Here is a 17063-nt window from a genome sequence, read left to right as displayed (position 1 = left end):
GTCTCACCTTGTCACCCTCGGTAGATTGCTGTGGCATCACAGCTCACAGTAACCTACAGCTCTTGGGCTTAGATGATTCTATTGCCTCAGCCTCCCAAGTAGCTGGGACTACAGGCGCTTGCCACAACACCTGGCTAGACATATTTTTTTTATTAAATCATAGCTGTGCACACTAATGTAATTATGGGGTACAATGTGCTGTTTATTTTTATTTTTTTGTAGAGACAGGGTCTCACTTTATCACCCTCTGTAGAGTGCCATGGCATCACACAGCTCACAACAACCTCCAAATCCTGGGCTTAGGCGAATCTCTTGCCTCAGCCTCCCAAGTAGTTGGGATTACAGGCCCCCGCCACAATGCCCAGCTACTTTTTTGTTGCGGTTGTTATTGTTGTTGAGCTGGCCTGGGCCATGTTCAATCCCGCCAGCCTCAGTGTATGTGGCTGGCACCATAACCACTGTGCTACGGGTGCAGAACCTGAAAATACTATTGAACGTAATGTCAAATACTCTCACACTTGTGGATGGAAATGGGAACTGAGGCAGTGGGGAATGCCTTCTTGATGTGCCTTTACAAAATGAGTTTTACTAAGTTCCAAGTTTTAATGAGATTACATAAACCAAAGTTTAACAACTTTAAGATCTGATTGATTATCACAGGCAGGTAAAGGTCAAAGAAATAGAGAGTGGAGATGTGGATATTAAAGAGAGTATGTACGTGGTTACACGACAATGCATATCAGGAAAAAGTCTGCTGAACAAGCACCATCAGAGGTGTAGTAGTGAAGACAAAGAAATAGCCCTTGTGTAAAGGTCACTGAGCACTAACAGAGAGGTTTGGCTAAGGCTGGACATTTCTCTCCATAGAGTGTGTGCAGGGGTCTGTGAAAGTAAGGAGTAGGGTGCTGGGAACAGTGCAAGCACCAAGATCTCCATAAGAAGCTCGGCACCTTATGCGGCTAAGTTGCCAGCCACATACACCAGAGCTGGCGGGTTCGAATCCAGCCTGGGCCTGCCAAACAACAATGACAACTACAACCAAAAATAGCCAGGCATTGTGGTGGGTGCCCATAGTCCCAGCTACTTGGGAGACTGAGGCAAGAGAATTGCTTAAGCCTAGGAGTTGGAGGTTGCTGTGAGCAGTGACGCCATAGCACTCTACCCAGGGTGACAGCTTGAGGCTCTGTCTCAAAAAAAAAGAAAAAAAAAAAAAGATCTCCATAAGTGAGAAGCATTCTCTCAGGGAGGTCAGAGGAAATGTCCTCACTCTCCAGCCCTCAATCTGATGTGGCCTTAGCCTGTCTGCCCACAAGTTTCCAAGAGACTTACCTGCCTCTGTTGGGAAGCTGTATGCATGGTCAAACTAGCGTCTATTCTCACATCCTGCTTCTGAGCTTTGTTCCTTGTTTCATGAGCTGCATCTGCTTTTTAAGTTTATAAGTAACATACAATGAAAGAGAAGTAATTATAAGAGTTAGTCAATAGGGCCTGGCGTGGTGGCTCACACCTATAATCCCAGCAAACATGAGGCCAAGGCAGGTGGATTGCGTGAGCTTATAAGTGCGAGACCAGCCTGAGCAAGAATGAAATCCCATCTCTTAAAAGTAGCCAGGCATTGTGACAGGTGCCTGTCATCCCAGCTATATGGGAGGCTGAGGCAAGACAATAACTTAAGCCCAGGAGTTCAAAGTTGCAGTGACGTAAGTCGCCATGGCACTCAACCAAGAGTGACCAAGTGAGACTCTGTTTCAAAAAAAAAAAATCAGTTAAAAAGTAGCTTAGCTGGCAGTGTGGGAACCTAAAGAATGATGACACACTCTGCAAGGTCTGATTTAACTAATCGATTGATTTGCTGATTAAGCAATTATGTATACAATAAAAATAAGAGTCAGCCCAAAATAAAAAAGCCTTTACCAGCCCTCATTTTAGGTGGTGTAAGGTCCCCTGGACCCTTAAATCTATACTTTGTCTCTTGTTTTTCTTTTTGGAGACAGAGTCTTAAGCTGTTGCCCTGGAAGAGTTCTGTGGCATCACAGCTCATAGCAACCTCCAACTCTCGGGCTTAAGTGATTCTCTTGCCTCAGGCTCCCAAGTAGCTGGGACTACAGGCGCCCCCCACAATGCCCGGATATTTTTTTATTGTAGTTGTCATTGTTGTTTGGCAGGCCCAGTCTGGATTCGAAGCTGCCAACTCTGGCTTGCTAGCCGCTTGAGCTACAGGCACCAAGCCCTGTTTTTATTTTTCATTCTCTCATCACCACCAAGCACTGAGAAGGAACCATGGTACAGTTTGGGGCTGGTCCCCAACACACATTGGCAAAATATATGTTACACTAGGGGTCCTCAAACTACGGCCTGCAGGCCACATGGGATGGTATTTGCTCCTGTTTTGTTTTTACTTTAAAATAAGATATGAGAAGTGTGCACAGGTATTTGTTCATAGTTTTTTTAAAAACTATAGTCCGGCCCTCCAACGGTCTGAGGCACAGTGAACTGGCCCCCTGTTTAAAAAGTTTGAGGACCTCTGTGTTACACCAATAATTATCAAAGGGGGCTCGGCACCCGTAGCATGATGCGAGCCACATACACAGAGGCTGGCAGGTTCGAACCAGCCTGGGCCAGCTAAACAGCAATGACAACTGCAACAAAAAATAGCCAGGCATTGTGATAGGCACCTGTAGTCCCAGCTACTTCGGAGGCTGAGGCAACAGAATCGCTTGAGCCCAAGAGGCTGAGTTTGCTGTGAGCAGTGACACTATGGCACTCTACCAAGGGCGGCAAAGTGAAACACTGTCTCAAAAAAAAGGAAACAGAAAACTTAAATAACTCTATAGATCAATTACACCTAAAAATCTTATACTACACTCTGTGACAGTAGAATACAAACTATTCTCAAGCACATTATGCCAGATAGGCAACTTCTAAGCCACAAAATATGCCTTAACAAATATTAGGGTGAGCATTCGAAGCTCAGTAGTTAGGGCATGGGCCACATGTTCTGGGGCTCATGGATTTGAACCCAGCCCAGGCCTGCTAAATAAACAAACAAACAAAAACTAGCCAGGCATTGTGGCAGGTGCCTATAGTCCCAGGTACTAGGGAGCGTGAGGCAAGAGAATTGCTTGAGCCCAAGAGTTCGAGGTTTTTATGAGGTATGATGCCACAGCACTTTACCAGGGTGACAAAATGAGACTCTGCCTCAATTAGAAAAAAAAAAAAAGTCTAGCACAGGGTCTCACTCTTGCTCAGGTTGGTCCCGAACTCTTGAACGCAGGGAATACACCCCTCTCAGCCTCCCAAATGCTGGGATTACAGGTGTGAACCACCGTGCCCAGTCCCAAAATAATTTTAAGATTCCACAATTTGGCGGTACCTGTGGCTCAGTGAGTAGGGCGCCAGCCCCATATACTGAGGGTTATGGGTTCAAACCCAGCCCTGGCCAAACTGCAACAAAAAAATAGCTGGGCATTGTGGCAGGCGCCTGTAATCACAGCTACTCAGGAGGCTGAGGCAAGAGAATCACCTAAGCCCAAGAGCTGGAGGTTGCTGTCAACTGTGACACCATGGCACTCTACCCATGGCGACAAAGTGAGACTGTCTCTAAAGAAAAAAAAGAATCTGCAATTTTTTTTGAGACACAGTCTAGAGTGCTATGGCTAGAGTGTCATGGCAACATAGCTCACAGCACCCTCAAACTCCTGGGTTCAAGCAATCCTCCTGCATCAACCTCCTAAATTGCTAGGGGTATAGGCATCTGCCACAACACCCAGCCAATTTTTCCTCTTGGCTTCTCTTGCTCTTGTTCAGGTTGGTCTTGCCTCCCAGCCTAATCTTTTTCGGTTTTTTGTGACAAAGTCTTCCCACTGTATTGTTCCAGGCTAGAGTCCCATGAGCCTAACTCACATCATCTTCAAACTCCTGGGTTCAAGCAACCTCCTACCATAGCCTCCTGAATAATTGTGACTACAGGTGCCCAACACGATGCCCAGCTAATTCTTCTTCTTTTTCTTCTTCTTTTTTTTTTTTTTTTTGAGACACAGTCTCAGTTAGTGATCCTGGGTAGAATGCTATGGCACCATAATAGCTCACAGCATCCTCAAACTCCGGAGCTCAAGCGATCCTCTTGCCTCAGCCTCCTGAGTAGCTGGAAAAACAAGCACCCACCATAACACCTGGTTAATTTTTTTTATTTTTACTAGAGATGGTGACTTCTTCTTGCTCAGGCTGGTCTCAAACTCTTGAGCTCAAGAGATCTGCCGACCTCAGGCTCTCAGAATGCTAGGATTACAGGCAAGAAGCATTGTACCCAGCCCAGTCTTTTTTTCTTAAACAAGAATATGAAACTCATTCATACGGAAAATAACCCTAGCACTCTGGGAGGCCGAGGTGAGTAGATTGCCTGAGCTCACAGGTTCGAGATCAGCCTGAGCCAGAGCAAGACCCCATCTCTAAAAATAGCTGGGCATTGTGTCAGATGCCAGTAGTCCCAGCTACTTGGTAGGCAGAGGCAAGAGAATCACTTACGCCCAAGAGTTTGAGGTTGCTGTGAGCTATGATGCCCTGGCACTCTACCAAGTATGACTCTGTTTCAAAAAAAAAAAAAAATAAATAGTGGGGCGTTGTGGCAGGTGCCTGTAGTCTCAACTACTCAGGAGACTAAGGCAAGAAAATCGCTTGAGCCCAAGAGTTTGTGGTTGCTGTGAACTATGACACCACGGTATTCTGCCAAGGGTGACAAAGTGAGACTCTGTCTTTCAAAAACAAACAAATAGGGTAGCTCCTGTGGCTCAGTGAGTAGGGTGCCGTACCCATATATGGAGGTGGAGGGTTTGAACACAGCCCGGGCCAAAATGCAACAAAAAAACAGCCAGCACTGTGGCCTGCGCCTGTAGTCCCAGCTACTCAGGAGGCTGAGGCAAGAGAATCGCCTAAGCCCAAGAGCTGGGGGTTGCTGTGAGCTGTGACGCCACAGCACTCCACCAAGGGTGACAAAGTGAGACTATGTCTCTAAAAAAACAAACAAACAAACAAACACACACGCACTGCGCCTGTAGCTCAAGCGGTTAAGACGCCAGCCACATACAGCAGAGCTTGTGTGTTCCAATTCAGCCTGGGCCTGCCAAACAACAATGACAACTACAACCAAAAAATAACCAGGCGTTGTGGCAGGGGCCTGTAGTCCCAGCTACTTGGGAGCTGAGGCAAGAGAATCGCTTAAGCCCAAGAGTTGGAGGTTGTTGTGAGCTGTGCTACCATGGCACTCTACCCAGGGTGACAGTTTGTGACTTTGTCTCAAAAACAAACAAGCAAAAAAAAAAACCTGAGGTATACTACAGATATTGTAGGTAAGTTATTGTCACCCACAGAGAACAGGTGTGTGGAGATCTCTAACATCACATTCTTATACAAATTTTCCTGAGCAGGGTCTAAGTACTTCCACTCCTCTGGAGAGAATTCTATGGCTACATCCTTGAATACCAACAGTTCCTGAAATAGAAATAAATAAATTACACATTGTCATGGCCAAAGTTCTTAGGGTCTAATTATCCCACTATTCCAAAAAGAATTCTATGGCCACATAACTAAATGTCTAAAGTCCCTAAAAGAATCAAAAAGAAGGCTCAGCGCCTGCACTCAGTACTTGATAGTACTGAAATAGTATTATACAAAATCTCCCCAAAAAGAAAAGCCCTGGACCAGATGGTTTGACACTGGAATTCTATCAAACTTTCAAAGAACTAGTTCCTATCATGCATAAACTTTTGTAAAATATAGAGAAAGAAGGAATCCTCCCCAACACATTCTACAAAGCAAATATCACCCTGATCCCCAAACCAGGGAAAGGACCCAACAAAAAAAGAAAACTATAGACCAATATCATTAATGAATATTGATGCAAAAATATTCAACAACATATTAGCAAACATATTACAACAACACATTAAAAAGGTTATACACCATGATCAAGTGGGTTTTATCCCAGAGACACAGGGTTGGTTCAACATACACAAATATATAAATATAAAACACCATGTGCTGGCTTCGGCACCACATATACCAAAATTGAAACAATACAGAGAAGATTAGCATGGCCCCTGCGCAAGGATGACAAGCAAATTCGTGAAGCAGTCCATATTTTTGAATTAAAAAAAATAAAATAAAACACCACACAAATAGAATCAAAAACAAAGACCATATGATTCTTTCAATTGATGCAGAAAAGGATTAACAATATCCAGCATACTTTTATGATAAAAACACTCAAGAAAATAGGCTTAGAAAGAACATTCCTTAGGCAGATAGCGGCTATCTACAGCAGACCCACAGCCAATATCACATTGAACAGAGTAAAACTGAAAGCATTCCAAATCAAATCTGGAACCAGACAAGTATGCCCACTGTCTCCACTGCTCTTTAACACAGTGTTATAAATCTTACTTATCGTAATAAGGCAAGAGAAAGAGATAAAAGGAATCCAAATGGGGGCAGAGGAGGTCAAACTCTCCCTCTTCACAGATGATACGATCTTATTACCTGCAAACCCACAGGGACTCAACTACAAAGCTCTTAAAAGTGAATCAAGGAATATAGCATGTCTCAGATTACAAAATCAATACCCACAAATCAGTAGTCTTCATATATGCCAACAATTGTCAAGCTGAGAACAAAATCAAAGATTCTATTCGTTTTACAATAGCACCAAAGAGGATGAAATACCTGGGAATATAACTAACAAAAGAAGCAAAAGATCTCTATGAAGAGAATTATGAAACTCTGAGAAAGGAAATAGCAGATGTCAACAAATGGAAGAATATACCATGCTCATGGCTGGGAAGAATCAACATCATTAGTGGTGCCCATAGCTCAATGGGTAGGGTGTCAACCACATACACCAAGTCTGGCGGGTTCAAACCCAGCCTGAACCAGCTAAACAACAATGACAGCTGCAAAAAAACAGAAAAAAAAGCCAGGTATTGTGGTGGGTGCCTGTCATCCCAGCTACATGGGAGGCTGAGACAAAAGAATCACTTAAGACAAGAGAATCACTTAAGCCCAAGACTTTGAGGTTGCTGTGAGCTGTGATGCCACAGCACTCTATCCAGGGCCACATAGTGAGACTCTGTCTGAAAAAAAAAAAAAAAAATCAACATCGTGAAAATGTCCATACTACCCAGAGCAATCTATAGATTTAATGCAATCTTCATTAAAGCACCAATAATATATATATACTTTAGAGAACTTGAAAAAGTAGTACTTTGATTCATATGGAACCAGAAAAAACCCTAATAGCAAATATAGTTCTTAAAAATAAAAACAATTCCCAGCTTGGTTCCTGTAGCTCAGTGGTTATGGTGCAGGCCATGTACGCTGGGGCTGGCAGGTTCAAACCTGGCCTGGGCCTGCTAAACAACAGTGATAACTACAACAAAAAAATAGCTGGGACCAGTGCCCATAGCTTAGTGGATAGGGCGCCAGCCACATACACTGAGGCTGTCAGGTTCAAATCTGGTCCGGGCCAGCTAAAACAACAATGACAACTGCAACAATAAAAACAGTAGTGCCAGCTACTTGGGAGGCTGAGGCAATAGAATCACTTATGCCCACCAGTTTGAAGTTGCTGTGAGGTGTGACACCTCAGCACTCTACTGAGGGTGGCATAGTGAGGTTTTTTCTCAAAAAAAAAAAAAAAGAAAAGAAAAACAATTATGGAGGCATCACGTTGCCAGACTTTGGGTTATAATACAAGGCTATAGTGATCAAAACAGCATGGTACTGGCACAAAAATAGAAAAACAGATCTATGGAATAGGATAGAGAATCTAGAGATGAACCCAGCCACATATCATCATTTACTTATTTATTTATTTTGAGACAGAGCCTAAAGCTGTCACCCTGGGTAGAGTGCCATGGTATCACAGCTCATAGCAACCACAAACTCTTGGGCTTAAGCGTTTCTCAGCCTCTGAGCCTCCCAAGTAGATGGGACTACAAGCGCCTGCCACAATGCCTGGCTATTTTTTGGTTGTAGTTGTCATTGTGGTTTGGTAGGCCCAGGCTGGATTCGAACTCACCAGCTCTGGTGTATGTACCTGGCACCTTAGCCACTTGAGCTACAGGCACTGAGCCAACACATATTGTCATTTAATCTTTGCTAAGTCTTACAAAAAAATGCAATGGGGAAAAGAATCCTTATTTAACAAATGGTGCTGGGAAAACTGCTTATCGGTATGCAGAAGACAAACTGGATCCGCACCTCTCACCATAGACAAAAATTGATTCTTGTTGGATAAAAGATTTAAATTTAAGACACAAAACAATAAAAATTCTAGAAGAGAGTGTGGGGGAAACACTTGAAGATATATGCCTGGGAAAAAACTTTATGAGGAAGACTGCCCCCTGGCAATTGCAGCAAAACCAAAAACAAATGACTGGAACTTGATCAAGCTAAAAAGGTTTGCACAGCTAAGAGTATCACAAAGCAAAGAGACAGCCCTCAGAATGGGAGAAGATTTTTGCATGTTATTAATCTGTCAAAGGCCTGATAACTAGAATCTACAGAGAACTCAAATTAAATAAGAAGAAAAGTGCAAACAGGCTCAGTGCCTGTGGCTCAAGGCGCCAGCCACATACAGGTGACCTGGAGGGTTCGAATCCAGCCCGGGCCCACCAAACAGCAATGATGGCTGCAACCAAAAGATAGCCGGTGTTGTGGTGGGCACCTGTGGTCCCAGCTACTTGGGAGGCGGAAGCAGGAGAATCGCTTGAGCCCAGGAATTGGAGGTTGCTGTGAGCTGCGATGCCACAGCAATCTACCCAGGGGGACAGCTTGAGGCTCTGTCTCAAAAAAGAAAAGAAAAGTGCAAGCAACCTTCTCTATAAGTGGGCAAGTGATTTGAACAGAAATTTCTCTGAGGATGACAGATGAATGGCCAGTAAACACATGAAAAAATGCTCATCATCTTTAATCATTAGAGAAATGCTATTCAAAACGACTCTAAGGGGCGGCAGCCGTGGCTCAAAGGAGTAGGGCGCTGGCTGAATATGCCAGAGGTGGTGGGTTCAAACCTAGCCCGGCCAAAAAACACGCAAAAAAAGAAAAATTCTAAGATATCACTTAACCCCATCTAGATTATCCCACATCACAAAGTCCCAAAACACCAGATGCTGGTGTGGATGTAGAGAGAAAGGATCACTTCTACATTACTGGTGGGATTGAAAACTAATACAGTCCTTTTGTAGAGAAGTATGGAGAATCTTCAAAGATCTAAATGCAGACCTTCCATGTGACCCTGCAATCCCATTACTAGGTATCTACCCAGAAGAACATAAATCATTTTACCACAAACACATTTGCACTAGAATGTTTATTGCAGCTCAATTCATAATAACCAAGTCATGGAAGCAACCTAAGTGCCCATAAACTGTGGTATATGCATACCATGGAATATTATGCAGCCATTAAAAAAGATGGAGACTACATCTTTTACATTTCCCTGGATGGAGTTGAAGTATATTCTTCTTAGTAAAGTATCACAAGAATGGAAAGCTGAATATCCAGTGTCCTCCATGCTAATATGAAATCAACATATAAACAATTATGTGTTCCTAAGAACAATGAAACACTATTATAGTCCAGTTCAGGAGTAGAAGGAAGTGGCAGGGGGGAGTGGGGAGGACCTATGGCAGAGGGAGGGAGAGCATGAGGTGGGAACTTACCTAACATGCACATTGTGAGGGTGTATAACACGCCCCTTGGGTGAGGGATGCCCCTACAAATGGAACTTTATGCTGGAAGTGAGAACAATGTAACCTAAATATTGTACCCTCATATTAATTTGAATAAAGTTAAAAAAATAAAAATAATAATATAAAAATAGCTGGATGTTGTGGCAGGCACCTGTACTCCCAGCTACTCAGGAGGCTGAGGCAAGAGAATCACTTGATCCCAAGAGTTTGAGGTTGCTGTGATTCCACGACACTCTACCAAGGGCAAGAAAGTGAGACTCTGTCTCAAGAAAATAATAACAACAATAAAAAATTAATTAATTAAAAAATTATAATGTCACCCAGGGTGATAGCTTGAGGCTCTGTCAAAAAAAAAAAAAATCTCCAACTATTATAGTGCAGGAAGATATCAAGTTGTTCATATCCATTAGGGTCTGCTTTATGAATTGAGCATTGTGGTAGGGTGCATAAATGTTAATTATGGAAATCTCTTCATGTTGGGTGTTTCCCTTGACAAATATGTAGTGACCTTCCTTTTCTTTATCTTTGTTGATTTAAAGCCAATTTTATCTGCTACTAAAATTGCAACCCCTGCTTTTTTCTGGTTTCCATTTGCCTGTAATATACAAGTACATCCCTTCACCCTGAGTGTATTTTTATCCTTTAAGGTAAGATGAGATTCTTCTATATAGCAGATATCCTGTCTGAGTTTATGTATCCGATCAGCCAGCCTGTGCCTCTTTAGAGGACAATTTAAACCATTCACATTAATTGAGAGAATTGATAAGCCTGGTTATACTTTGGGTGTCATGATGTTTAGATGTGCATTGGACATTTTTAATCCTTTCACCATTGTAGAAGTTGGATTTGCTTCAAAAATGTCTGGGTGAGTTTATGTTGGAGGTAGAGAATTGCACTGGTCATTATGGAGGATGGGTCTGAGAATATCCTGGAGAGCTGGTTTAGCTATGGCAAATTTCTTCAACTTGTCTATGTCATTAAAGTATTTGATTTCTCCATCACAAATGAAACTCAGTTTAGCTGGATACAGGATCCTGGGCTGGATGTTGTTTTGTTTTACAAGATTGAAGGTTGATGACCATCTTCTTCTGGCTTGAAACGTTTCAGCTGAGAGATCTGCAGTTATTCTGATATTTCTACATTTGTAGGTGATGCTTTTCTTACATCTGGCTGCTTCCAGAATTTCCTTCTTCGTTGTAACTTTGGCAAAGTTAATCACAATGTGTCTAGTAGATGCTTTATTTGGATTGAGTCTTGGTGGGGTTCTGAAACTGTGTGCTATCTGAATCTCTGTATCTCTTGCAATGCTTGGGAATTCTCTTCCAAAATCTCTTGAAGTAGAGCATCTGTACCTTTAGGACCATCCTCTTCTCCTTCAGGAATTCCTATAAGACAAATATTTGATCTTTTGGAGAGATCCCACAACTCTTTCAGGGAATGATCAGTATTTGCTCTCCATTTGTCTGCCTCTTTGAGTGTTTGAGAACATTCAAAAGCTTTGTCTTCAGTTTCAGAGATCCTTTCTTCTGCCTGGTCAACTCTATTACTGAGGGATTCTATTGTGTTTTGGAGTTCCTCAACTAACTTTTTCGTTTCCTTGAGTTCTGCTATCTCTTTTCTCACTATGCCCATGATTTGTGATTTGGGCTTTGAATTTATTAATTTCTTGAGACAACTTTAGAACTTCTATTTGGAATTCAATTTCTATCTTTTCTTCCATTCTGTTTATCTTATTTGCAATCCATATTCTGAATTTGATTTCTGACATTGCTGCCATTTGTTTATGCATGGCATCTTCAGTTGTATCTCCTTTGTCATTTCTTGGGGGGGTTGATCTACTCTGGTTATTCATGTTGCCAGAGATTTTCTGTTGAGTTTGCACCATGTTTATTTTCCACTGTTTGCTTATTAGAACTGGTAGGGTAAGATTCAACTGGGGTTTCCAGGTAGTAGAGATAGCCCCTTACCAAAGCGCTAGGCTCTGTAATTGTGGCTTATCTCCTACAACCTTACAAAGGCCTCTTTCATAGTTTCATCCAGAGACTCTGAGGACGTACTTGGTGAGATAGTGCAAGCTAGCTCTGTTTGATATCCACCCAACCTCTACCCTATCCAAAGAAACCACAGTATTAGGTTTAAATCTCTACCGTGAAGAGATACAAACAGCTGAGCACCCAGCCCACATCCTCCAGTTTTTTTCTGCTACAGAACTTCAAAGGTCAACCTCAGAATGTCCCCGAGTGAGGGCACTGACCCCATATAGTGAGGGTGGTGGGTTCAGACCCAGCCCCGGCCAAACTGCAACAGAAAATGGCCGGGTGTTATGGCAGGCGCCTGTCGTCCCAGCTACTGGGGAGGCTGAGGCAAGAGAATCACCTAGGCCCAGGATCTGGAGTTTACTGTGAGCTGTGAAGCCATAACACTCTACCAGGGGAGATAAAGTGAGACTCTGTCTCTACAAAAAAAAAAAAAAAGAATGTCCCCTAATGGACAGCCACAGACAAAGGTTCCAACCAAATTGTCTCAGCCTGTGCAAACCCTGCCCAACAGTGAGGGATTCAAGGGTCTCCAAGAGCACAAATGGAGCCAGGAATCCCTACTTCTGTTTGCCAGACTCAGTCCACACTGTTGTCTGCTTCTCTGCTCACAGGCCCAGCTGGAGCCAGGGGCCATGCCCCAACCCACCAGTCTTAGTCCACATTTAACTAGCCTCTGCTTGCCAGACTAGTTGGAGTCAGGGGACCACGCCCCCAACTGCCAGTCTCAGTGCACTGCCTGGCAAGCCAATGTTCTCAGGCTCTGTTGGAGTCAGGACATCTGCCCTGCCCTCCGGTCTCACTCCACACACAACTAGCCTCTGCTTGCCAGACTAGCTGGAGGCAGGGTACAACACCCCCTCCTGCCAGTCTCAGTGCACTGCCTGGCAAGCCTATGTTCTCAGGCTCTGTTGGAGTCAGGGCACTGGACCCCACCATTTGGTCTCAATCCACACACAACTAGCCTCTGCTTGCCAGAAAAGTCAGAGTCAGGGGACCACACCCCCACCTTCCAGTCTCAGTCCACTGCCTGGCAAGCCTCTGTTTGCAGGCTCTGTTAGAGTCAGGGCACCACACTTAGCCTATATGTCTCAGTCCTCACCTGTTAAGCCTCTACTCACCAGCCCCACTGGAGACAGTGGGCCACACCCTAGACCTCAGGTCTTGGTTCACACCCAGTAAGCCTTTTCAAGGCTGTTCAGGGGTTCTGTTGGAATCAGGGGATCACACCCTGGCTCTCAGGTCACAGTCCATGCCTATAAAGCCTCTACTTGCAGGTCCACCAGAGGCTGGAGACCAGCCCTGTCTGCCAAAGTCAGTCCACACAGGGCAACCACTCTCCCACTGTGGGTGCCATCAGAGCTGGGGGTTCTGTACCCCATTCCACCAGACACAGCTTGAACTGAGAGTCAACACTACCACTGACTGGGCATAGTCATAACCAGGGGACTTCTTCCGCCTAGTGTCCCTTTCTTCCCACACCGTCTTTCTTCCCTGTTATTCACAGATTCCATTCTGATGGTTGGCTGTTCACATTATGCCCAATTCTTTCTCTGAAACAAGACCAAACACTCTGTGCTCTGCAGGGGGCAGAAGTTCAGACTGCCATGTGAGGGGGAAAGGGTGGACTGGGAGTTTGGACTTGTGGGGGAAAATATCTGTTCAATTTTATGCCTGGCAGAGTGGTGTCTAGGTTGATAAATGGGACCTTCCAGGAGAAAGAGACCTAAAGTTTAGCGGCTCTCTCCAGCCAGATAAAATGAGAGGTCTTTTATGCTCTGCTTGTTCACAGATAGCCTGCAGCAGGCCCCCTGCTTGGGGAATATGTCTCCCTGTCCTCTAGTCGATAGGCTTTGTACCTGTAATTTGATTTTTAGAATTTTCTTCCTCGGAGTTACAGATTGCCAAACTTCTTTCTTGGCTCAGCTCCCTGTCTTTGGCTTCATAGAGTCCGATTCCATCCAGTTTTTCTTCCTCTGCTCAGGACCCTCTGCTGAAGGTTGCTACCAGTTGGCCATCTTCCCAGAATTCCAGCAAAACTTTTTAATGTAATAAATGTTTGAAAGTCTTCAGAAAATGGTCAAATCTAAATATAAACAAGACAATTCATATTGGAGAGAAAAGTTACAAATATAGATGTAGCAAAGTCTGTAATTCTTGCTCCGGCCTTTCTAATCATAAGGGAATTCATAATGGAGGAAATTCTCCAAAGGTGAGAGTTATGGCAAATGTTTTAACCACAGCTCAAAATTGTCTAACCATAAGAGAATTTATAATGGAGAAACACCCTACAAATGTCAAGAATGTGTTAAAGCCTCTTCCTGTTGCTCATACCTTTCTAAACATAACAAAATTCATGCTAAAGAGAAACCGTACAAAGTTCAAGGACATGTTAAAGCCTTGAACAATAGGGAAACCCTTGCTCAACATCAAAAAATTCATCCTAGAGAGAAACCCTACAAATGTCAAGAATGTGGCAAAGCCTTTTCCTGGTGCTCATACCTTACTAGGCATAAAAATATTCATACAGGAGAGAAACCCTACAAATGTCAAAAATGTGGCAAAGCCTTTAAGCAGTACATTCATCTTTCCATACTTGAAAGAATTCACAGTGGAGAAAAACCATACGGATGTCAAGAATATGGCAAAGCCTTTAATGAGTCCTCACCCCTTTCTATACATCAAAGAATTCATAGTGGAGAGAAAGCCCACAAATGTCAAGAATGTTGCAAAGGGTTTAACCAGTATTCACAACTTTCTGCACATAAAAGAATTCATACTGAAGAGAAACCTCAGAAATGTGAGCACTGTAGAAAAGCCTGTAACTCACGTTCATACCTAACTATACATAAAAGAATACATATAGGAGAGAAACCCTGCAAATGTAAAAAGTGTGGCACAGCCTTTAACTCACACTCATATCTCACTGTACATAAACAATTTCATGCAGGAAAGAAATCCTACAAATGTGAAGAATGTGCAATGGCCTTCACTACATGCTCAGAAGTTGCAATACATAAGAGAATTCATACTGGAGAGAAACCCCACAAATGTGGAGAATGTGGTAAAGCCTTTAACCAGAGCCCAAACCTTTATTCACATAAGAAAATTCATATTGGAGAAAAATCTTACAAATGTAAAGAATGTGGGAAATCTTTTAACTGATCCTCAGCTCTTAGAAAACATAAGAGAGGGCAGCGCCTGTGGTTCAAGGAGTAGGGTGCCGGCCCCATATACCAGACTATTCAAACCCAGCCCCAGGCCCCGCCAAAAACTGCAACAACAACAACAATAAGAGATATCATACCAAAGAAAAATTGTAACAATGTAAGGAATGTGGCAAAGCCTTATGTCAGTAGTCACAGTTTTCTTCTGTACATAATAGAATTCATGTTGAAGAGAAACTCTACAAATGTGAAGATCGTGACAAGCTTTGCCTTGTGCTCAAACCTTTGTACATAAAAAATTCATAACAGGTTTTTAATCCAATTTCTGTACTGCAGAAATTATTCCAAAAAACTGAGGAAGAAGGAATCTTCCCCAACACATTCTATGAAGCAAACATCACCCTGATACCAAAACCAGGAAAAGACCCAAACAAAAAGGAGAATTTCAGATCAATCTCACTCATGAACATAGACGCAAAAATTCTCAACAAAATCCTAGCCAATAGATTACAGCTTATCATCAAAAAAGTCATTCATCATGATCAAGTATGCTTCATCCCAGGGATGCAAGGCTGGTTTAACATACGCAAGTCTATAAACGTTATGCACCATATTAACAGAGGCAAAAATAGAGATCACATGATCCTATCAATAGATGCAGAAAAAGCATTTGATAAAATCCAGCATCCTTTTCTAATTAGAACTCTGAAGAGTATAGGCATAGGTGGCACATTTCTAAAACTGATTGAAGCTATCTATGACAAACCCACAGCCAATATTTTACTGAATGGAGTAAAACTGACAGCTTTCCCTCTTAGAACTGGAACCAGACAAGGTTGTCCTCTGTCACCTTTACTATTCAACGTAGTGCTGGAAGTTCTAGCCAATACAATTAGGCAAGACAAGGAAATAAAGGGAATCCAAATGGGAGCAGAGGAGGTCAAACTCTCCCTCTTTGCTGATGACATGATCTTATACTTAGAGAAATCCAAAGACTCAACCACAAGACTCCTAGAAGTCATCAAAAAATACAGTAATGTTTCAGGATATAAAATCAATGTCCACAAGTCAGTAGCATTTGTATACACCAATAACAGTCAAGATGAGAAGCTAATTAAGGACACAACTCCCTTCACCATAGTTTCAAAGAAAATGAAATACCTAGGAATATACCTAACGAAGGAGGTGAAGGACCTCTATAAAGAAAACTATGAAATCCTCAGAAAGGAAATAGCAGAGGATATTAACAAATGGAAGAACATACCATGCTCATGGATGGGAAGAATCAACATTGTTAAAATGTCTATACTTCCCAAAGCTATCTACCTATTCAATGCCATTCCTATCAAAGTACCTACATCGTACTTTCAAGATTTGGAAAAAATGATTCTGCGTTTTGTATGGAACCGGAAAAAACCCCGTATAGCTAAGGCAGTTCTTAGTAACAAAAATAAAGCTGGGGGCATCAGCATACCAGATTTTAGTCTGTACTACAAAGCCATAGTGGTCAAGACAGCATGGTACTGGCACAAAAACAGAGACATAGACACTTGGAATCGAATTGAACACCAAGAAATGAAACTAACATCTTACAACCACCTAATCTTTGATAAACCAAACAAGAACTTATCTTGGGGGAAAGACTCCCTATTCAATAAGTGGTGTTGGGAGAACTGGATGTCTACATGTAAAAGACTGAAACTGGACCCACACCTTTCCCCACTCACAAAAATTGATTCAAGATGGATAAAGGACTTAAATTTAAGGCATGAAACAATAAAAATCCTCAAAGAAAGCATAGGAAAAACACTGGAAGATATTGGCCTGGGGGAAGACTTCATGAAGAAGTCTGCCATGGCAATTGCAACAACATCAAAAATAAACAAATGCGACTTCATTAAACTTAAAAGCTTCTGTACAGCTAAGGACACAATAACCAAAGCAAAGAGACAACTTACACAATGGGAAAGGATATTTGCATATTTTCAATCAGACAAAAGCTTGATAACCAGGATCTATAGAGAACTCAAATTAATCCACATGAAAAAAGCCAACAATCCCTTATATCAATGGGCAAGAGACATGAATAGAACTTTCTCTAAAGATGACAGACG

The 17063-nt window shown here is 42.6% G+C and overlaps 1 protein-coding gene and 1 non-coding gene across 3 annotated transcripts in view; one reads left to right on the top strand and one right to left on the bottom strand.

Moving 5' to 3' along the window:
* LOC128572304 (zinc finger protein 43-like) overlaps positions 1 to 17063 on the bottom strand; it is a 505819-nt gene that overhangs the window by 141088 nt on the left and 347668 nt on the right. The window lies entirely within an intron of this gene.
* On the top strand, positions 6034 to 6140 carry LOC128573155 (U6 spliceosomal RNA). Its single transcript, XR_008376325.1, has one exon. It is a non-coding gene; the product is annotated as a U6 spliceosomal RNA (small nuclear RNA).

The sequence above is a fragment of the Nycticebus coucang genome, chromosome 20 (genome assembly GCF_027406575.1).
Source record: "Nycticebus coucang isolate mNycCou1 chromosome 20, mNycCou1.pri, whole genome shotgun sequence".
Taxonomy (NCBI): Eukaryota; Metazoa; Chordata; class Mammalia; order Primates; family Lorisidae; genus Nycticebus; species Nycticebus coucang.
This window is presented reverse-complemented; position numbering and strand designations above follow the sequence as displayed.